The 6,000-nt window shown below is 39.5% G+C and overlaps 1 pseudogene; it reads right to left on the bottom strand.

The window, feature by feature from the left end:
- Positions 1-1,469: 1,469 nt before the first annotated feature.
- Positions 1,470-1,756, bottom strand: LOC102845904 (annotated as a pseudogene).
- Positions 1,757-6,000: the final 4,244 nt, after the last annotated feature.

The raw sequence follows: 6,000 nt of genomic DNA, 5'->3' as shown, positions 1-6,000 counted from the left end.
TATCACCTTGTGTTTTACTCTACAGGGTGGATAATAAACTGAACTGTGGTTACCCCTGATGGGAAAGGTAAAAGGTCCCAACTCACTAAAAAGTCCAGAATAAACACTAGCTGAGTGTATAGAAAATGTTTGTGTAAAATGGACACTTTGTTGAAAGTGGGTTGAGGCTCAATTGGCATCAGTAACTAAAAAAGGGAAGAGTAAGGTATTTATCCATGTCACATTGACTCGTGGGGGGTGGGTAATCTCGGCAGGTTTTTGTTTTGTTTTGTTTTTTAACCAAGAAGTTTGTTTAAACAACAAGATGCTTGACTTGAAGGGAAAACAATCTAGGATTCATTTTTTAGAGTAATTTACTCCTACTTAAAGACAGACTGCACTACATGTAACAGCTACGTACAAAACAGTTATAATATTGTCCTTGGTTTTACAATGATAAATGAAAAACATTAAAAACAAGGTATGTAAGGATTTTCTTATGTCGTTTGTTGTTAAACAGTGAGAACAAAATAACTTATTGAAATATAAAGAGTTGAAAGAGCATGCCACTTAGAGAGAAAGGGGGTATTTTCACAGGACCAGTATTTTTCCCCATCCCATCTCCACTAGATGTTGATCAAGACATACCATTGGACATTTAGTTTACTTAAAAAAACAAAACAAAAAAAACCCCCTGCAATATGCATGTGCACATGCACCAGTTACTTTATGTACAATAAAAGAATAGGGAAGGGAAAATGAAAGAGGAGAGAAAACTGTGCTGTAGTAGTCAGGATGAGCTGGAACCCAATTGTGGTTTAGTCTGCTTGGCTCCACGGTCAACCCTCTTGGCACCAGTAGTCAGGAAATTAAAAAATGTATTGCAATGGGAAAGTCTGCTTTTAGGGACCTCTCCAGGGTACTGAAGAGCAATGGTGTCACTCTGGAGACTAAGGTGCATCTGATACAGGCCATGGTCTTTGCAATCACTTGTTATGCATCAGAGAGTTTGACAATAGACTGAGGAGGATAGGAGGAGAATTGATGCCTTTGAGCTGTGGTGCTGGAGAAGAGTATTGAATGTTCCCTGGTCTGCCAAGAAAACAAACAGATTCATCCTAGAAAGGGTTAAACTGGGTGGCTCCTTGGAGGCAAGGATTCTGAGGCTTCATCTGACATACTTTAGACATGTTGTAAGGAGGGAGAGGTCATTGGAGAGGGACATCATGCTTGGGAGGGTGGAGGGACAGCGCAGAAAGGGAAGACCCTCTATGGGGTGGATTGTTTCAGTGACTCGGGTAATCGGGATGGGTGTGTCAGAGGCAGTGAGATTGACACAGGATAGAGCAGAGTTTAGGGCTGTTGTACATAGGGTCGCTATGAGTCACAAGCGACTCTAGGGCACATATCAACAACAACAATTAAGAATGCGTTCTTGGTCTGTAGGAACAAAGTTCTGGAGTAAAACAGCAGGCTCCTCTGTGTTTATTTTAGAAGACACCTCCTGTCTGCTGCTGGAACACATCAATTGTATCTTCATTCTCCATTTCCAACTGTACAGGTGTATCTGATTCATTGATAGGCTGTCTGTCAATTCGGAATCTGATCTGCCTCATCAACAAACCCTGTTGTTCACAGTAGCTTTCAGTAGTTTACTAAGTGGTGTATGCCTCTTAATCTTAAGCTGTACCACAGAACCATCCTGCCCCACCACCTTCAAATTAATATGATCGTTGTTCTCAGTCTTGACTCCTTCCTTGGGTTTCTCATCGGCCATGGAGAGGGCTGGAGTCTCTTCAGCAGCCGCTTCACAAAAGTGGTACCAGGTCCGCCCCGAACGAGCACACAAGCAGCACCAGGAGCGGCAGAAGAAGCAGGCAGCAGTGGTTGCGGAGCTAATCACAGCAGTTTTAAGGGCTTAGGGCCATTTCCTATTATTTCAGCACTCTCTGTTTTAACTGTCAACTATCACGATAAGTCTAGGGGTAAACATTATTCAGATTATTTGCTATTTTCTGGAACACACAAACATATTTGGGTAGAGACAGGTCAGCAAAATGGAATAATTTTGGTTTCAACCTTGTATTCCCACTTTAAGGAAAAGAGGAAATGGGGGGAAAGGGAAAAGATCTTCTAAAAACTACTTCCTGCTGAAATGAGAAGTTTCAATAAGCTTTATGTATAACTGCATATTCTGACTGCACCTTAAGCTGTATTTCCCCCATCACCTCTATTCTCAATAATACACATACACTCAGTCAACCTAGTCATCCTCTCCAAAGATGAGCCCTTGGTCTATTCACGGTAGGTATGGCCACCATTTCAGCAGTGCTCCCTTGGGGTGGCTTTGCTTACCATGAGAAGACTCTACATGATCTAACAGCAAGTACTGAAGAATTCTTTACTAACACAGTCAATGCACTGTCTGATCTCTAGACCTCTCTTAACTCACTAGCAAACAGACATGATTCTTCGTAATCACTTAGCTTTAAATTTCCGTCTAACAGAACATGTTGGAGTATGTGCAGTTATTAATAAAACATGTTCCACATACATCAATAATTCAGGCATGGCTGAAAGAGTATCAAAAGGATATATGAATAAACAAAATAGCTACACCAATACAATAAAAATAACGGTAGACAGGCTATGACTGATTTTTTTAATTACTTAACAAAACTCACCTAGCTACTCCTTCTGATAAGCCCTTTAGTTATTCTATTCCTAATTATCACATTTGGACCATGTATCTTAAATCTTTTCTCAAATTTTTAATTAACAGAACTGAGACCTTAACAAACCAGACCATGTAACAGTTCCTCTCAATATCAACTAGTTTCACCTGAACCTCCTTCAACGTAAAACCCCTCCCCTGATTTCACTCCATTTCAGCAGGAAGAAGTTTCTTCTTTTCTTTTAAGGTGGGAATATAAGGTTGAAACTAAAGTTACTCCATCTTGTTGACTTCCTGGCCCTACTTGAATAGGTGACTATGTTCAAGTCTATTCCAAGAAATAGTAAATCATTTAATTAATGTATAGTTGACATTTGACTTCTAGACATGGTTTATAATCTGCTCTAGGACGTAGTTAGTAGTTAAGATATGGTGTGGTGGGAAAATGGAAAATGACTCAAGGCCCTGGAAACTGCTGTGAATACCCCAAACTGCTAGCGGTACCAGGAGTCAAGAAATCAGGAGACATATTGCATTGGGCAAGTCTTTTGTCAGGGACCTCTCAGGAACGCTAAAGAGCAATGATATCAGTTTGAATATTAAGGTGTACCTAATTCAAACCATGGCCTTCTCAATCAGCTGGTACACATTAGAGAGCTAGATGAGAATATGGATGACAGAAGAAGTGATGCCTTTGAGTCTTGCTGGAGAAGAGTATTGGATATCTCACAGACTGCCAAAAGAACAAATAGATACGTCTTAGAAAAAGTACAGCCAGAGTGCTCCCCGAAGTCAAGGATGGAGAAGCTTCATCTTTCATATTTTGGACATGTTGCTAGGCAAGGCTATTCAATAGAGCAGGGCATCGTGCTTGGCAAGATAGGAGATCAGTGAAGGAGAGGAAGACCTGCAATGATATGGATTGACACAATGATTTCAGGAATGGGCTCTATTGTTTCAGAGATGAAGAGGATGGTACAGGATGGGGTAGCATTTAGGTTGGCTGTTCACAGGGTCGTTATAGGTCATACTTTGATAGCACCTAACAACAACAACAACAAACCTGTTGAAAGGTGAGACTAGCTAAAGACACGGCAAGCTCATCAAGTTCTAAAGTTGTAGCTCCTCCATGTGTAGCTCTGGCCTGTCCAGATTTGTTTGAACTTTGTTCTTTAGGTAACTGCAGTTTTGATCCAACCAAGTCCAAGATGGTAAGTCTCAAATGAATGGTGCAGAATTCATAGTACTTGACTCCAACTCAGGTTGTTTTCTTCAGAAGGAAGCTGTAGGTAGAAATACATAGCTAGGGTGCTTTGGGTACAGCTGTCAAGGAAAGTGTATGAGCTGTAGAAGCAGCCCAGAGGTTTTAGTGCTGATTCTGCTATATACTAACTGTGGGGACTGAATAGTTGTCTTAACCATTTGGCTTCAGTTCCTTTCTAAGAAAAATGGAGTTAATATACAAGGTAGTCCATTTAGGAATGGGATTAACACAGTAAATGCTCCAGTTCTTAGTATCTGAAGTACTGATTAATTCTAAACAAATTTCTTGGCCTGACCAGGTCTGAGCAGATGTCTTGAAACTGACCTTTGGTGTTGTCAGTCTTTGTCCATGTGATTCTCTTTGTTCATGTGTCTATCTTTGAAAACTGAGGTATGTGGACATTGCCCCAAAGATGTGGAAATCCCTGTTTAATCTTGTTCACTGATTACTTATTAACTGTTATCATTGTGGGCAAATATAACTGAAGAAACTGATGAGTGGTCACTGTTCTGTACACAGCCTACAACAACAGTCTTATGAACACCATTGTTGATTATATTTGCAGATATTTGGGGAAGAATTAATCAGAAATCCCTTCTCTCCCCAGAGGGCTGCGTATTAAAAGTCACCTACCTTTGGCTTAGTAGCATCGCTTTCTGTCCACTGGGCCAGCTGATGTCTCTATGTTGATGTTATTGTTGTTAAGTGCCACGGAGTCGCAGGCGACTCATAGCTATTACTAAAGTAGGAAAGAAGTAGCAGTCACAAAATGAAACAATATACTGCATTGACCAAATTTGTTGCAAAAGATCTTTTCAAAGCATTTAACAGGAATATATAATTAGGCATTATATGTATGACAGTAGCCCAGAATAAAAGTTATATTGCAAAGAGGACTGGGGGAAAAGGGGAGAGGGAGATAATCGTACAAAAATGAATGAAAATTTAAAAAACAAAAAAGTCAACTAGGGAGGGGAAAGGAAAAGAGGGAGAGGGAGTAAAAATGTGCAAGAATGGATGAATGAATGAAAATCTAACTTTTCTGTAAATTTTTGTTAAAATCACAATTAAGATATAAAAAAATCTTAAAAAGTGTTAAAAAAGCACAGATGCCTGAAGCTAGCCATGGTAATTTTAATTCCTTCATATACATGTGAAAACTGCACAATGAACAAGGAAGATATAAAAAGAAGTAATGTATTTGAATGATTTTGAAATTCAGGCTGTCTTTGGGCCTGTTTCCAGGAGGGACTCAGAGGAGGACAGCATGCTTGGCAGGATAAATGCACAAGAGAGGAAGACTTTGGATGAGATGGACTGACTCAGTGGCTGGAGTAATGGGTATAGATGTGTTGGCGATAATGAAATTGATTCAAAATAGGGCAGAGATCAGTGCTATTGTATGAGTTGCAGGTGACTTGACACATAACAAAAACATTGCCAAAGAATATTGACTATATCCTAGAACCCCAGAAGAAAGTCTTGAAAGAAGTACAGCCAAAATAGTCCTTAGAAGTTAAGATTGTGAGATTTTGTTTTTTATGGTTTTTGATACATTATCAGGAGAGATCAGTTTAGAAAAGTGGAGGGTTAGTGAAAAAGAGAAAGACCTTTAAGGAGATGGATTGACAATGGCTATAACTATAGGTTCAAACATAGCAAAGATTGTAAGGAAGAGGAAAGATTGAACAGTATTTCGTTCTTTGGTGCAGAGTTGCTCTGAATCAGAACTGACTCAAGAGCACTTAGCAACGACCATGTATATCATGTGTCTAACTAGGTTTGGAGCAAATAAGATAATTTCTTGCATTCTCACATTACTTCCAAAAGTCAAAATCCCACTGATAGTGACTTTAATTCATAATAACCCTTCATTGAGTTTCCAAGGCTGTAAATTTGTATAGGAGGAGACTGCCCATCTTTCTCCTGATGAATGGATTAAAAATACTAATCCATATTAATCAAGTGCTGGTGGATTAGAACTACTGAGTTTTCAGTTTGCAGTGCAACATAATAGGCGCTACACCACCAGGGCTCTTTTCTCAACACTTCAGTGAAACAAAATATGTCATCTCCATTTCAC

The sequence above is a fragment of the Elephantulus edwardii genome, unplaced genomic scaffold (genome assembly GCF_000299155.1).
Source record: "Elephantulus edwardii isolate Elephantulus edwardi_28Jun2011 unplaced genomic scaffold, EleEdw1.0 scaffold00016, whole genome shotgun sequence".
Lineage (NCBI taxonomy): Eukaryota > Metazoa > Chordata > Mammalia > Macroscelidea > Macroscelididae > Elephantulus > Elephantulus edwardii.
Note: the sequence above shows the minus strand (reverse complement) of the source record. Positions and strands in the feature narration are given on the sequence as shown.